We start from the raw sequence: 16,811 nt of genomic DNA, 5'->3' as shown, positions 1-16,811 counted from the left end.
ACGGTCAGTCACGGGCATGGCGATGCCTTGTTTGACCACAAGACTCCCGATTGGTCATAACAACTCGGGACTCCGCTGCTACGTCGAGGCCTGATGAGATGCGCAGGTCGTGGTTTATGGGTCAGACCACCGAACTCTGTGACGACGCCTCCTCCGCCTGCAAATAAACGCGGCTGCAGGGGCGGCTCCGCGTTGGCCCTAAGCCCCGTGAGCCTGATGTCCCCCCCTGGGGGGGGGGCCGTGGAGCCTGGCGCTGAGCCCTCTCGGGTGCCGGGGCGGGTCCTGCAGGAGCGCCAGGCCGCTTGCAGAGTGGTCCCCGCGCCGGCCCGCCTGGCCTTCCCGGCCCCGTCCCCCGTCCGTCCGTCCTCCACCGCATCCTCCTGGGAGGCCTCCTGTGGGAGCGTCTGTGTTGGGTGTTTTCCCAGCACCCCTGTTTAATCTCCTAGACACGGAGGTCGTTACCTTCCTGCCTCCTTTCCTTCCCCTTTCCCCAAAGCTCTTCCAGTCCACAGCCTCTCCCCAGTCTCCCATTATGTGGGCGACACGGACCGTGACAGACAGTGAACAAACTGAGACATGGGTGACCCAGAGCCAGGAAGGCGGTCCCCGCCGTCTCCCCTCGGGGGGGGGGCCCGTTCACAAAGGGTGCGCACCCTCTCTTCTGGCGCCAGGCAGGCAGGGGGAATGCAGTGACGTCACAGACCCAGATCGGAAGTGCTCCCTCCGCACCTGCAGCCTCGCGTGGGGAAGGGGCCCGGGGGCCGGCGTGTGGCTGGACTGTGGGGACCGGGCAGGGTTACCTGGCTGCTGCCCGGGGCTGCTCCAGGCGCCACAGGCACAGCCCTCGCCGAAGTTCGCGGTTGTTACTGTTTTAATTCAGCCGCCGACGTCTCAAATGGGAGTGGGAACCCTCGAAAAAAATACTTTTTTCTTAGCTAATGTGAAAACCATGCAGTGACGAGGGGCGCAAGAAGCATCCTGGAGGTTTTTTAAAGGGGCGTGTCACCCTTGTCTAAGGTCTTATAAATATGGAGGAGAGGAGCACGCAGGTGGCGCTCACAGGCAGCCCGGGGGCTGGGCCCTGCCGCCCCCCCTGCTTAGCTCTCTTCACACCTGCCCAGGTGAATTCTCACATCGCCCCCTTTTGCGGGTGGTTTAAGGGGTCACTCAGCTGCGAAGGGGTAGAGCCAGCATCCAAACCCTGTCCCTCTGACCCCTGACTCCGGCGTCTCCCTCCTGACCATGTTACACCCGCACCCGCACCCACACCCGCACCCGCACCCACACCTCACCTCTCTCTGGAGGAAGCTTGCCTTCCTTCCAGATGAGGAACAGTATCTAAAACTAACAGCTCGCAGCAGAACTCTGGGCCCGCGTTGGTCTTTCCGGGTGCTGGTGTTTCCAGCTTTTGTTATGTTGTTTGAGGGAATGCGTTCAGGGAGGCGCTGAGTTTCCTTTCTGCCGGACCTCATCTTGTCTCTGAGGAGTTAGAGTTATTCCTGGGGAGGAGATACGTTTCCATCCGTAACTCAGCCAGCATGTCTTCTGCATTCGCTGTTTTTCTTCCTTTTAGCTCCTGAACTGGAGCCGCTCTAACCTATTCATACCAACGCCGTTTCCAACGTCTTACTAAAGGCCTCCCGCAGGGGGCGCTGCTTGCAAGCCTTAAATGTACTCGGTTCTCTGGGGCCGGAGACTTGGTTTTAAAACACGTTTTCAGAGAACGGGTTGCAGTCCCGTGTGAGTAGAGAGGAAGTTCTTGGAGGAGGCATCAGGACACAAAATAAAGTTCGGGGATTTGAATTCTTGGGATGGAGACCATGAACATTCAGGGATTTCGATTCTGTAAAATTTACTATAAAGAGAACGCAAAGAAAAACTTGCCTACTTCTTGTAGTATGAGGAATCAGTATTAGCAGCCTCTTCAGAGAGGGAGAATTGTCGTTTCCTACGGGAAAGGACTTGGGGGGCATGGCGGAACCTCCTCTGCCACGGATTCCGTAGTTCTATGTCCTGATACAGTATCCTGAGGTAGGGGTGTTAGGGCTTTTGTTTCTGTTTATCAAGTCATATTAGCTCTTCTGAAGAAAATAAGAGAGACACAGTGAAAATGGCAGAAGAGAAATGAGACTAGAATTCTAAAAAAATATTTAATTACTCCAGAAAAAGGTAAGAGAGAAGCAGAGAAATTGAAAAAAAGAAAAAGAAAAGAAAGATTCAAAAGGGACAAATAGGAAACAAATCAGAGTTGCAGTTTCATATCTAACCACACCAATAATTAACATTAAATATAAATGGACTAAATACTTCATTTTAAAGGCAGAGGTTGTTGGACTCGAGAAAAAGAAAGACCCAAATGATAGGCTGACTTTAAATATAAATACAGGTAGGTCGAAGGTAAAAAGATGGAGTAAAGATGCCATGGAAACAGTATGCTGTAGAAAGCTGGAGTGGCCATATTAACATGAGATGAAATAGTCTTCAGGATGATGAATATAACCAGAGATAAAGGGGCAATTCTCCAGGAACACGTTCATAGCAATCATAAATCCGTATATGCTCAGTCATAGAGCTTAAAGGACATGAAGCAAATATCAACAGGATTTAAGGGAGTCATAGGCAAATCCACAGGCATAGTTGGAGATTTTCACATCCCTCTGTCAGCGATTGATAAAGCTAGACATGCCCGGGTTGTGGGCTCCATCCCCAGTAGGAGGCAGGAGGCAGTCAGTCAATGATTCTCATCGTTGATGTTTCTGTCCCTTTCTCCCTCTCCCTTCCTCTCTCTGAAATCAATAAAAAATATATTTTTAGAAAAGGCATTTCCATTCATCTAGATCAGGCGTCCTCAAACTACGGCCCGCAGGCCACATGCGGGTGTTTTTGCCGTTTTGTTTTTTTACTTCAAAATAAGATATGTGCAGTGTGCATAGGAATTAGTTCATCGTTTTTTAAAAACTATAGTCCGGCCCTCCAACGGTCTGAGGGACAGTGAACTGGCCCCCTGTTTAAAAAGTTTGAGGACCCCTGATCTAGATCAGTGGTTGGCAAACTCATTAGTCAACAGAGCCCAATATCAACAGGACAACGATTGAAATTTCTTTTGAGAGCCAGATTTTTTAAACTTAAACTATATAGGTAGGTACAGTGTTATTAACTTAATTAGGGTACTCCTAAGCTGGCCTCTGCTAAAAACTCAAGGGGCCAAAGAGCCGCATGTGGCTCACAAGCCGCAGTTTGCCGACCACTGATCTAGATGGGCCATCCACCAGGGACTGAGATGGTGTCAGCCAGTGCGTGCTCTGCTCACGACAGGTTTCTATTGAATTTTCTTGGCTGATGAAGAAGCAGCCGTCTCAGCGTCCGTTGTTCCCCGAGGACGCCCGGAGAGGGACTGTAATTGCTGGGAGAGGGAGCCTGAGGTCTGTGCCGTGGCCCGGGAGCCATGGAGAATTCCCTCTTCACCCGCTCACGTGACATCGACCCCGCAGTCTAGACAGGATGAGTTTCTAGTGAGCAGACCAAATGGCTTCTGCCTGGATGAGGCGAGACCCCTTCCCCCTGGAGCGTTTTGTGAGGACTGGAACACCAGGCTGCCGGGGAACTGGGCTCCTTCAAGGGCCCTTGTGCTCAGAGTTTGATTATGCTGATGAGCCCTTGAGCTGGAGATGGGAGTCTTACCTACACAGCTAAGTGCCACTTAAAATCAAAGGCCCCTTTTATCTTACAGCCACGCACTTCAAGACCAAATTGTGTTGTGCTAAGAGCTTGCCTAATGGGATTATCGCATCTCCAGGGGTGGCCTTCCGCTCTGGGCCCCCCTCGCCCTGTCACTTACCAGTTCTCAGCCTGGCCGTCTCCTGAAAAGGGCATTTTTCTGCTTCAGTTTGTCCAGCCTGCAGAAATAATGGATTAGAACAGTGGTCGGCAAAGTCATTAGTCAACAGAGCCAACTATCAACAGTACAACGATTGAAATTTCTTTTGAGAGCCAAATTTTTTAAACTTAAACTATATAGGTAGGTACATTGTTATTAACTTCATTAGGGTATGTGGTATTTTGTGGAAGAGCCACCCTCAAGGGGCCAAAGAGCCGCATGTGGCTCGTGAGCCTCGGTTTGCCGACCACTGGATTAGAAGATTGTGGCTACTCTGTCAGGATAATACAGAGTAGTTGTTTTGGTTAAAGCATCTTACGTTTCTGTACCAGTTGAGATACCTGTGGTTGTGGAGACTGGACCCTCTGGGCTGGGCTGAAAGCCTTTCTTATTTCTAAGGTAAGAGCTTGAAAGAAGAGCTTTGCATTAAAAAGACTCTTGGTTCCACTTACTCCTTATTCCCTTACTTTCTAAACTAAGAGGAGCTGGAATACAGAGCTATTATCCATCTCCCCGAAATACGCGGCATAGGGCATACAAGCTCAGTTTGAACCACGGAGTCAATTTAAAGACAGGCGCATGCTCAGTGATTGGGAGGAAACATCCAAGGTGGAATGCTGGTGTGTTGTTAGGCCAGGGAGGGACCTTCTACAATGTATAGCATAAACAGGCAGCTGGTTTCCAATGAGCTTTTATCTGTAGACGGCGACACACCCAACCCCACCCCGAGCAGGAGAAAGTCAGGAAAACAGGAGGGGCAGCTCCGTGGAAAAGAGATAAGACTGACCCCTCAGCTGGTCTGTGAGTCACTCCGCTCCCCAGTCCGGGCTTTCTTTTATTTTTAGAATCAAGATTGTGATAACGACCGTTTTTGTTTCTTTTGTCCAGTGCAGTTTGCGTCTATTGCTCTTTCCATCTGGCCTCCTCTGATAGGTTAGTGACTCTCCCTGATACCATAGAAGGCCTCTGTGCGCCCCTCACATCCTCGCTGGCCCCGTGGCAGGCCCCCGGTGGAATATGGCATTTTCCGTTTTGTTAGAACATGAAAGAAGGACTGGTCACTCCAGGCCCCTGGAAGGCCCGGCCACCTCCCCCTGACTGTCATTACTGCTTAGATGACCTATGCAGGCAAGGGGGGAGTTATGGTATCGTTTCGCAAATAATCCAACAAACCCTCCAAATTAGTTCCTTCTCTCCTAATGATTTAATTATGTCCTAGGAGCCCACTTATTTATATACAGGGGTGGGCAAAAGTAGGTCTACAGTTGTAATACAAATAAACAATATAATAATGAATAATAATACAAGAATAAACTCTTTTGCCCTGGCGGGGTAGCCCGGTTGGTTAGAGCAGTGGTCGGCAAACTCATTAGTCAACAGAGCGGCAAACCGCGACTCGAGAGCCGCATGTGGCTCTCGAGCCGCGGTTTGCCGACCACTGGGTTAGAGCATTGTCCCCATATGCCAAGATTGTGGGTTCGATCCCCAGTCAGGGCACTTGCAAGAAGCAACCAATGACTGCATAAATAAGTGGAACAACAAATTATTGTTTCTCTCTCTCTCTCTCTCTAAAAAAAAAATAAAAAATCACCTACCAATAAAATTTGAAAACACAAACTTTCGTGTACTCACAACTGTAAACCTACTGTTGCCCACCCCTAAGGAATAGATGTAAGAAAGAGGGAAAAGGTGGACCCCTTTTTTCCTCCTCTTTCCTTCCAATCGTTTAACAAGTCGGTCATTGTGGCATTTTAGTGGAAAGGGAGACGAGGACTTGAGTCCAGGAGGTCACTGCTTATTAATTCCGTGGCCTCGGCATATGTGTGTCGTCTGAGACTGTCCCCTCGCCTGTAGCCTCCTGAGGTTGCGTGAGGAGGACACTTGGGAGGGCGAGAGGCTGAGGAAGGCGAAGGCTCCACAGATGGCAGCGCCCTGGCCCCCTAGTCTTAGCTTCAACCTGGAGCTGTTCTTCCCCCCCCCCCCCCCCAACCGCAGGCCTGCCATCGCATCTCCCTGCTCTCCCTTCTTCTCTTTTCCCTTCACTGGCTAGTGATCATGGTTTTCATTATTTACCATGCACTCAGCTTTAAATACGAAGCTCTTTGTCTTTAAACTGTCTGTACACATTTCACAGTGCCTGCTTTCCGGGAGGAGCTCTTGAGCCTCACCTGGCAGTTTTCTAACCTTCACGTTGCAGCTTCGCATTCGATACTGAGAACCAGGCATTTGCATTTTCTGGGAACTGGGTCGGATGGAGCCGTGGTCAGCAAACTGCGGCTCTTTGGCCCCTTGAGTGTGGCTCTTCCACAAAATACCACGGCCTGGGCGAGTCTATGTTGAAGAAGTGGCGTTAGAAGAAGTTTAAGTTTAAAAAATTTGGCTCTCCAAAGAAATTTCAATCGTTGTCCTGTTGATATTTGGCTCTGTTGACCGATGAGTTTGCCGACCACTGGGCTAGAGAGACTGAAGGCACTCCCTCCTCCGACGCCCTTTCCTGGGCGCTGGGGGCCTCCGCCTTCCCCGCCCTCTGCCCAGGCCAGCTGCCTCCGCCTCCTCCACAAACTAATGCCCCCTTTTTTTCAAAGCTCCTCCCCCCCCCCTTTATTTTTTAGCTCCCAATGCAAGCCCCTTTGAAAAGCCTTCAGGAACGGACTTGAAGACCTCAGGCTGGAGGGCACTGGTGCCCCACAGCGCTCTCTGCCCCGTGTCTGAGGCTGGGTGGCCGATTCTCCTTGTGAGGATATGTCTCATCGATGTAATTCTAAAACAATTTGAAACCCACAGATTAAGAACATGTGTTTCTCCATGTCACATGTTGAGAGAGACTTCAGCTCATTCTGAAATCTATATTGAGGAATGTCTTAAAGCAAAATTGCAACTTCCCAGCTATATCCACTACAGATTATATGGCGTCGGAGCCCAGTGCCCGCAGTGCCCGGAGTGACCGGAGTCAGGGAGGCCCGCCCAGCCTGGATCCTCCCCTGGAGGCCTGGGGTCTTGTGGGTGTGCAGGAAGGCGGGCGGCGGGCGGCGGTGATGAGGTGGAGACATGACTCCTCAGACCCAGAAGGTCAGCAGTGCTCAGGGTGAGCTGCCAGCGTGCCCTTTGCTAGCTCCTTCTTCACTCCTTTATGCTTTATTGTCCTTCATCTGCTGCCTCTTGGGACATGGCTCATATCTTTATTATGGACAGCGGTGCAGTACTTCCTCTTTTTGTCCTAAGGTCGCCTCTTGCAGGCCCCAAGGCGTGCCCTCTGCCTTCAGGACTGGGACTCACGCGGGCATTTTCTCCACTCGGTCCCCCTGGGTCCCGGGGCCTCGACGGTATCAGCTCGGCCGCTGTCTGTCAGGACTGAGAAAGCTCATTTGGCATCAGAACAACGGAATTTATTTACTTTTTTCTAGAAAATGGAAATTTCTCTAAGGCGCTTCCTCCGTGAGCCACGTCCTCTCTGAGCCAGGGTGCCGCGTGTTCGCGGTGGGAATGCGGGGCCACGTCGTGTGCCTGCGGACAAAGGGTTAAGCGTCCGGACAGCGTTAGCAGAAGTGGAAAACAGAACCGATCCAAAACACATAACGCATCCTCCAAAACAAGCCAGGCTCGCCCCTCGTAATGGGTCGCTGCAGACACGCCAGATCCTGCAGCCAGTCAATCGTGTCCATATGGCAGAACTGATCAGACGGCGCAGCGTCTGCGGCAATCTGACTTTAATTACGTGCAGATTGGGTGCTGGCCGATGGCGCGGGGATTGAATAAAGTTAAACACAAGCCCTTTTATAGCTGGGCCGGGCTGCGGGTGGGATGCATGCAGGTGACTGCCTGGGCCGTGGGCGGAGCGTGTGGTTCGGGGGACCTCTGGGGGCGCCGGGACTCATCTTCCATGGGGGGAAGGAGGGGGCAGTTGTTTGTCTGGAAGGGGAGCGTTTACAGCGACGGCGATTACGCTACTTTTGAAGCTGACACTCCCCTGATGCTCGCACTTGCTCCTCGCATCCTCCCTGGCCCTGAGCAGGCTTGTCCCTGAAAGAGGAAATTGCTGCCCCAGCTGGTGTTGCTCAGTGGATAGAGCGTCGGTCCGCAGACTGAAAGGTCCCGGGTTCGATTCCGGTCAAGGGCACGTGCCTTGGTTGCCGGTTCCCTGTTGTGTGCAGGAGGCAACCAATCGATGAGTCTCTCTCACGTCGATATTTCTCCCTCTCCCTTCCACTCTCTCTAAAAAAATCAATGGAGAAATGTCCTCAGGTGAGGATTAACAACAACAAAAAAGAAATAAAAAGAGAAGATTGCTCTCGGGGAGAAGGCTGGGGGTGGCCAGGGCGGACGGGTCGTTTTGAAACTTCTTCTCTCTCTAACCAGACTTCATTTGTCTGTGCTCCTCGTTTCCCTGAAGTTAATTGGACAGAATGACTTCAAACGTGTGCTGCCCGCTTCACTCCCGAACAGAAACAGGGCACGCTCTCGCTTCCCTGGGCCTGGCCGCGGGCCCCGGGGCGTGCGTTCTCAGTGTCAACAGCGTGGCTTTGGTTTCTTCATCACTTCCCCGACGGCGTTCCTCACGGAGGGTCTTTCGGGGAAGCCACCGGAGTTCCAGCTTCCTCTTGTGAAGTGAAGGTGTGCTCCAGAGCCCACTGGACAGAGGGCAGGCGTCAGGACGGACGCCTGGCCAGGTCGCAGGCCCTGCAGGCAGGCTGCTGTGCCCGCCCAGGGCCCCTGTCCTAAGGAGCTGCCATGGCCCCCGGTCGTCTGGAGCCTGTCCCGTGATGGCATCAGGTCATCTCAGGGACCAGGCAAGCCCTAATCGGTGCCTTGGCCTTGGCCGGGGGAGGGAGTGCCTGGGATTGAACTAAAGGGAAGGCTGCCGGATGGATAGGCGTGCAAGGTTCTCCCCCAGGGATGGTGGAAAAGGGGGCGGAGTGGTTGGGGTCCCCCAGGGTCGTGGGGGTTAGGGGTGAGCTGCAGGATCCCAGTTGGTGGGGAAGAAACACACTCCCGCCTCCGCTGTGAGCAGCAGCGATTTCCGCCTGCTCCTCAGCCCTGGGCCGGCTGGGTGGCGGCCTCCGCGGTGGTAAGTGTCTGTCCACGCCGGTCCGTCTCTTCGTGCCGGTTTGTGGATCTTCCCCGCACAGACACTGGTCTGCAGAGATGCGTACACACTTTGGGCTTTTTGGCTCCATGATTTTCTTGGGAAAGTCACCAGTTTTAACCCAGAGGGAGTTCTGGGCTAGTTAATTAACTTGGTTAACGTCGTTACCTCCCTCCGGGGGCCTGGCTCTCCCCTGCTGTAGTTTCTAATCCAGCTGTGCGCCAGGGCTCCTTAAAGCACAGGCTGCCCTCGCTCGACGGAGCAGAAAGCACAGACATTTACAGAAATGATTGCTGTACAATGTAAGAATTGATTCGGCAAAGGCGCGCACCAAGGATAGGCAGCCCTAAACCAGGGGCAGATAGCCACGCCCAGGAGAAGGAGGGTAGGCCTGTGGAAGTGCAGGCACCAGGCAGCGTTCTGGAGGATGAACAGGGGCTCGCTGGGCAGACACAGCGAGGGCGTCCCACACGCTGGAGATGAAGATACGCAGGCGTCGAGTCCTGGCACAGTCTTGGGTAGCAAAAACCCCAGCGTGGTTGGAGCACAGCAAAGATGGGCGCGTGGGAATTCCCTGGCTCTGAGACTGCTGCCCCAGGAGGGGGCCAAATGCAGCCCCCACAGCCCTTTGTGCATTGCCATGTCCTATCTCCTGCCACAGTGTCTGCGCACCGAGATCCGGGAGGGGGTTTTACTCTCTTCCCTCTTCCCAATCCGCCGTGGTTCTAAGAGGGCCGAGTGGGTTTTCGCGGAACGTGGCCTGAGTGGATGTAGGTTGGCAGCGGAAGCCATTACAGGCCACGGGTGAGCAGAGTGGGCTGGACACGGGTCCTGTGCCTCAGGGATTTTCTCTCTGTGCGAATAGAGAGCCAGTGACGGCTCTGAAACAGAGGCGTGGTCTGAACCTACCGGTGTCTGAGGAAGTAATTCTGGCTCTAACGTGACAGACGGGCTGACTTGGAGGTCTGAAGGCTAGTTAGGGAGCCACTGGACTGGTCCAGAGGAGACGCTGGGAGGCCTGAGAGGGCAGAGACTTGAGAGCTATTTATAAGGCAGAGTAAGAATCCTGCCCCAACTTTTGGTGACCCGTGGAAGGGTGCGGGTGGAGATCAAAGATTACTGTTGACTCGAGTGAAACTAAATCTGACTTTGGCGTAGGGTCATCCTCAGAGATTAAGAGGGAAAGAGGCCCTAAGACTTGGGCACTGGATATAACTGGCTCATGGATGCTGGCCTAGAATCGTGGTGTATGTAAGCGTGAACTAGCCGGTAAGATTCACACAGGTCTGTGCTAAAAGGAGCGGATTTATATAGAATATGCGGCACACATATTGCTCTTATAGCATACAGACTTCGCAAGGACAAGAGGACATTCTGACGTTATAGATGTAATCGGGCTGCCCCTGTGGCCTCACAGGTTGTATGCCGCACACCTCCAGGGGCAGCGTTAGCAATAGCGGTGTTACCCCTACAACTCCCATGTGTCCCCCTCACCCTTCAGCTCAATGTAGAACGGACTGTTGCCTGTAACACCGATGAAGGTGGTTAGGGTGGGAATGCGATAGGCTTGCGAGGTGAAGTCACGTGCTGGGAGTCTCTCTGCGGCCAGGTCCTTAGTGTTAGGTGTGTGCTGGGTAGGAGCTGTCTGTCCATGTTGAAATGAGTGTTTTCCTCCTTCCGAAGGACTTGAGAGCCGATGCTCTGATATGCGCCAGCAGCGGTGGGAGGATCCGGCTCTGGCGGTGGTGGTTTCCAGGCTTCCCCCGCCGTGGGAAGTGGGAAGTGGCCCCTGCCTGGGTGCCCCGTGTGTTTCTCTCGCATTGATGTCTCTCTCTCTTTCTCTCTCTCTCCCTTTCCCTCTCCCTCTCCCTCCTTCTTGTTCCAAGTGAGTGGTGGGTGGATTCAGCCTTTAGAAGAAATGGACTCGGAGGAGCAGATGAGAAATACATCCCTTATATTCTTTCACAACAATCGTGCTGCTTTAAAACTTGAGAATTTTGCTTCCCTGCTTCAGGGGAGACAGCGTCAAAATGTGACGGGCCAGAACGCTTGCTCGCTCCCAGCTGCGGCCCCATGCGGCTGGGGTTTCAAAATCCATCTGAGCGTCTCTCAGTGGCCCCAGACTCAGCTCGGAGGATGCGGGGGAGGGGGCTCTGCAAAATGCCACAGAGAAGAGCATCTTCTTGCGTGTCCCACCGCCAGGGCCTGGCGGGAGGGGAAGGAGCCTGGTTGGTGCGGGCAGCGCCGACCACTGCGTCGCCGCCACCTCCAGCTCCGGGGCCCTGGGGACCCAGCTGCTAACCTGCGGTCTGGAAGGGGCCTGGGCAGAGGGCGGGCCGTGCACCAGCCAGGGCTTCTCCACGCCATCCAGCCGTGGAAACGGGTCCGGCCGCCTCCTCCGGGGCCTGCATGTATTTTAAAGAATGTCAGAAAGGAAATATATCGCTTCCCACCTTCCTCCCTCTTTGGGTGTGTTTGTTGTGATTGGAAATCCTTCTCGTCCACGTGGCTGCGGCTTTCCCTCCCTCTTTGTGCTCCTCTGCTGATCAGCCCTCTGTGCAAATAAACAGAGGAAGGCCAGCCTGTGAGCCAGCTGCGGGAGAAGGAGCGGGCCTGGGCGCCGGAGCGCTGGGATCCTGGAGCCAGGCTCCTGTCCTCTGGGGCCGACTTCCCCTCCCCGCCCGCGGAGGCCGGGAGGGGCAGCGGAGGCCTTCAGTGCCCGCGACCCCACCCCAGGGAGCCTGCAGTAGGTGGTACCTCTGGCCCTGGTTCCTTTGGAGGAATCACCTGGGGTTCATCTTGACTATTCCTGTTTGGGGAGGAAATTTCGAGCTGCTCTGAACTTAATTAAAAGCTAAAAGCAAGAAACAAAGCTGGAGAATGTGCGCATCTTGGATAACCATACATTTAAAGATCTAGTTCCAAAGCTAGTAAAACCTCCATCTGTTGGCACAACAGATGCGTTTGCCTCCGGGAACCGTTCTCACTCACTCAGGCAGCAGGACCAGTGGCTGCCAGAGACCACTGGGTGCCCACCCACACCGTCCCACAGCCTCAGGCGCAGCCCCCGGGCAGCAGGGGAAGGGAAGGTGGCCTTTAACTTTCATTCTTCCCGTCCTACTAGACCTGGAAATAACAATTGGCCATTGTATTGTTAGTTCTCTTTCAAAGAAATGATTTTGTAAAATGTAAATCCCTTTAGTTTAAAGGGAAAAAAGAACTCTACAGATACAGAAAGAGACAAAAATCAAGTGTAAGGCTTAGAGAATTACTGTAAGCGGAACATCTCCTTGAGGCCAACTGAGCCCACCCCTCGATGGGCCCGCCTCCAATCAGAGGCCCCTCCCCCTTAAATACCCCTCCCCTGCACTTCCATGGTATTCTCTCATGTTTAATTACTAACAGTTTTATCATCTAATTGTGTCTCTAGATTCAAAACTTTAATTTTGCTTATTTAAAAATATTTAATCTCTCTCTTAATGCTTTTAACAACTGTAGATACTTCCTCTACCCTTTTATAATTTATCTATTGAACAACCTTTAGGTAGAACTGGAATTATTACTTTTAAAATATATTTTATTGATTTTTTTACAGAGAGGAAGGGAGAGGGATAGAGTTTGAAACATCGATGAGAGAGAAACATCCATCAGCTGCCTCCTGCACACCCCCTTCCCGGGAATGTGCCCGCAACCAAGGTACACGCCCTTGACCGGAATTGATCCTGGGACCCTTGAGTCCTCAGGCTGACGCTCTCTCTATCCACTGAGCCAAACTGGCTAGGGCAGAACTGGAATTATTTAAATTCTACCAGCAACACACTCACTATACTTAATTTTTCTTGCTAGCTATGATTTTAAGATTTTCCCCCCCAAAAAAACAAAAGATAACGCCGAATTTTAATTGAAGCCTGGTAAAACCTAAAAATAGACAGCATTTAAAAGGCTAAGAAAAAGGAACGTCTTTTGAATCTAGCCTGGCAATAGAAAAGAGCATCGTTTTGCTGATGTTCAGGGGTAGCTTTTCATTCTGTGATACCATTGATTTTTGTGATGTATGTGCTGGTAATACATATATGTATATGTATATGTATATGTATATGTATATGTATATGTATATGTATATGTATATGTATATGTATATAATCATTATATTACATTTGATTATCTATGTTCTGGAAAAAGAATAGAAAACAGCTTATGGCTCTTTAAGAAAAAGCAAACTGCCTGACCAGTGTTGCTCAGTGGTTGAACATTGTCCCATGCACCAGGTGGCCTACAGGTTTGCTTCCTGGTCAGGACACACGCCTGGGTTGCAGGCTCAATCCCAGTAGGGGGCATGCAGAAGGCAGGCAATCAATCTTTCTCTCGCATTGATGTCTCTCTCTCTCTCCTCTTCCTTCCTCTCTCTGAAATCGATAAAAAATAATTTAAAAAAGAGAAAGAAAACCCACAGCCAAGTTCACAAGCCCGTTTGGAAGGGGAAATGCAGAGGTTCCGCTGTCCCAGGGTCTGATTTTCTGTTCTGGTTCCACCACTGCGTGATGCTGAGCCCATCACCAGCTTCTCTCCTGCTGCTTCTTCTGGACGATGAATAGGACCTGCTTATAAACCACAGGAACTGATTGGAATCCTGACTGAGGAAATGTCTCCACGCGGCAGTCTGGCGGATTGCCACAAATCTAACCTGTAAGCGTGGCATCTAGAATCTGTCGGAAGGAAGTTTTATGAAAAGAACAGAACACGTCATCACAATTTTATGCTGGTCAGGGACATCCCAGTAGCCTGCCATCCCAAAGGAGGCGCTGCTCTCAAAGTAAAGATCACTTAAAGGGCCCCAGGTCTGGCTTCCTGGGGCCTGGCTTCCAGACCCCACAGGCGCTCCTGCATTCTCACCAGTGGGATGGTGGGGATTCCTTCCAGACCTACCGGGTCTTTGTAGACCTAGCTGGCACTGGTAGCCCTAGCCGGTGCTTATAGACCTAACTAGCCAGAACTTGTAGACCTAGCCGGTGCTTGTAGACCTAACTAGCCAGCACATGTAGACCTAGCCGGTGCTTGCAGACCTAACTAGCCAGCACTTGTAGACCTAGCCAATGCTTGTAGACCTAACTAGCCAGCACTTATAGCCCTAGCCGGTGCTTGTAGACCTAACTAGCCAGCACATGTAGACCTAGCCGGTGCTTATAGACCTAACTAGCCAGCACTTGTAGCCCTAGCCGGTGCTTGCAGACCTAACTAGCCAGCACTTGTAGACCTAGCCAGTGCTTGCAGATCTGCCAGCACCTCCCACAATTCTAGCCAGTAGGGCTTGACTTGGGTTCCATCTTCTGGAGGTTTAATGCCCTCTGCTGGAACCTGGCTCCATTGTGCAGACACAGGACTGGCCTCCTTGTGCCTCCCGTGCTCCATGGGTGCCCACACTCTCTCCCAGGCTACAGAAGGGTCCCCCACTGCTTCCTTCCCTAGTCCCTGAAATGTCATACCCGTCCTTCTCAAGCTCTTCTTAGCTTTGAGCTTTGGATGTAGGCATCTCATCGTTAAGGGACCTCTTGGTGGTGAGAGAAGAGGATGGTTTCACCCTGGAGCTCCGTGCTCATGATGGGCGGACGCTCACTCCTCTTTGCTCTCATCGTCTGGTATCCACTTGTAACAGAGCACTTGTCACTTTGTTCCATAACTCGAGAGCTTCCACACTCTTTCAGCCATGACCTACAAAGGAAGATACCCGTCACATTGCAAACCAGTGCACACAGGCGTGTGTAGGATGGATACAGGCATGGTGCCCTTTCCACGGGAATTTCCTGGACTTGACTGCATGCTCCCTGATGTTTTCCATCCATGCCATTCTCTGCTACTCTCTTGGTTCATTCATTGACTTTTTAATGCTGACTAAGACTCAGGAAATTAGCCCTAACCGGTTTGGCTCAGTGGTTGGAGCGTTGGCCTGCGGACTGAAGGGTCCCAGGTTCGATTCCAGTCAAGGGCATGTGCCTTGGTTGCAGGCACATCCCCAGTGGGGGGTGTGCAGGAGGCAGCTGATCAATGTTTCTCTCTCATCGACGTTTCTAACTTTCTATCCCTCTCCCTTCCTCTCTGTAAAAAATCAATAAAAATATATATATTTAAAAAAAAAAGACTCAGGAAATTAATGTCATGGCCTTCTATGGAGTCACAAGCTGATGTTTGAACAACAGAGCACTAACGAATGTGCCTGACTGCCCCCCCCCCCCGCCCCCCGGCTGGACTGTGGTCTCACGGTGGGCAGGAAGCCAAGCGTGTCCATTTCTCCTTTGTGTGCTCAGCGCTACCTGGCTGCCTGCATGTGGCAGCTGCTCAGGTAACTGTGAGTGGAACTGAGGAACTCAGCCAGGTCTTGTGCCCATGCTCGCCCTGTGAGCAGTTGAGAGAACAGAATGAGGTCATGTGTTTAAAGCCGAGAGCACAGGCCTCACACCAGCACATGCTCAGTGAGCACACGTTTCTTGGGTTTTCCTAGGCCTGGCTCTCCCTCTAATTGACCATCTGCCTGCTCTGCAGTTTTTTTCAGCGTAATGAGTGGTTTGAACTCCATTAGCTGAAGGCCTCAGCCAGGCCGGCACCTTCAGACTTTCTGAGATGCCAGGCGCCAGGGGCAGCTTGCCCCTCAGGGACAGGCTGAGCAGGGGCGGGACCTGGGGAGAGTCCTTTGGTCATTTCCTGGTGGGACTCACCTCCATGATGAGTAGAGACTTGAGCTGATTATTAGACTTTCTTTGCAAAAATGAAAATTGCTTCCACATTTAAAAAGATTATAGGATACGTTTGAAGTCAACAGGAAACTTAAGCGTTTGGGCAATCACAAGTCTTGTTAAAAGCTCTTATTTCAGAAAGAGCCCTGGTTAGAGGACTTGTGGTTCCCCAGCGACTGGCCGCTGGATTGTGGGCGGGGTGCGCTCTCCGGAGCTCACTTTTTTTAAATCTGTGAACCTCCTGCCCCTCCCCAAAACGCCTGGACCACAGGAGGAACTCCAGAGCCCTTCACTTTACATCCACGAGAGCATATGAACCAAAGAGGAGCTCACCCTGCAATAAGACGCATCTCAGCTGCGAGTCTGAGTCACACACAGCTCCTTCAGCATATTCTCTGCGTAACTATTGCTTGTGACGGGGGCGCGCAGTCAGGTTACAGGGAAAGTAGGCCTCACCATGCAGCTTTGTGTGAGTCATCGCAGGAGTTTGTTCTGATTTGTAGCTCATCTCCTCGGTGAAATGCGAGCTTTCGGTTTAACGAGGTGTGAATTGGCGATTCCCATGGGAGTAATGTAACCCGTGTTTTCTTCTTCTAGGACCGAGTGACGTGGAAGAGGAGGGAGCCCCGGTCCAGGCTCCGGAAGCCTTTGCTCGCCAGCCGCCGGGATTGGATTTCAGGTCAGTAGCTCCGCTTGGTGCCTGCGCGTCCTCACCAGCCGTCCAGGTTAGCAGGGGGGAGGGAGCCACCCGCCCTGCAGCTGTCTCGGGGGTGTTCGAGCCCCGGGGAGTCCGTGGTGGGGAGGTGGTCAGTGCAGCTTGCAGCCCCGGGGCAGGGAAGCTTCCATCTGCTCCCGGGACCCTGCCCCTGCGGAGCGTCTGGTGGACAAGGAAACCAGGTAATGTGTGTCCGCTTCAAAGGCTAAGCTCCCGCCACAAAATATGAAAAAGGACTCCCCTACCTTTTTGTTTGCGAGGTGAACACATTCTCAGCTGCCCCGCCAGGCAGGGCTGTCACCTGGGGCTGCATTTAGGGAAAAGACGTTAGTGTGCTAAACGTCTTTTTCTTACCTGTTCCCTGTGGCTCATCTCGGCTCATTGCATTAACCCCCCGGCCCGGCGTCA

General features: G+C 52.2%; 1 protein-coding gene across 1 annotated transcript in view; it reads left to right on the top strand.

The window, feature by feature from the left end:
* Nucleotides 1–16,811, top strand: part of SCAF8 (SR-related CTD associated factor 8) — a 138,182-nt gene extending 121,371 nt beyond the window's left edge. The window contains exon 22 of the mRNA XM_079779702.1: nucleotides 16,286–16,811. The gene's annotated coding sequence lies outside the window, so the exon portion shown is untranslated. The remainder of the gene's footprint in view (nucleotides 1–16,285) is intronic.

The sequence above is a fragment of the Cnephaeus nilssonii genome (assembly GCF_951640355.1).
Source record: "Cnephaeus nilssonii genome assembly, chromosome: 9".
Taxonomy (NCBI): domain Eukaryota; kingdom Metazoa; phylum Chordata; class Mammalia; order Chiroptera; family Vespertilionidae; genus Cnephaeus; species Cnephaeus nilssonii.
This window is presented reverse-complemented; position numbering and strand designations above follow the sequence as displayed.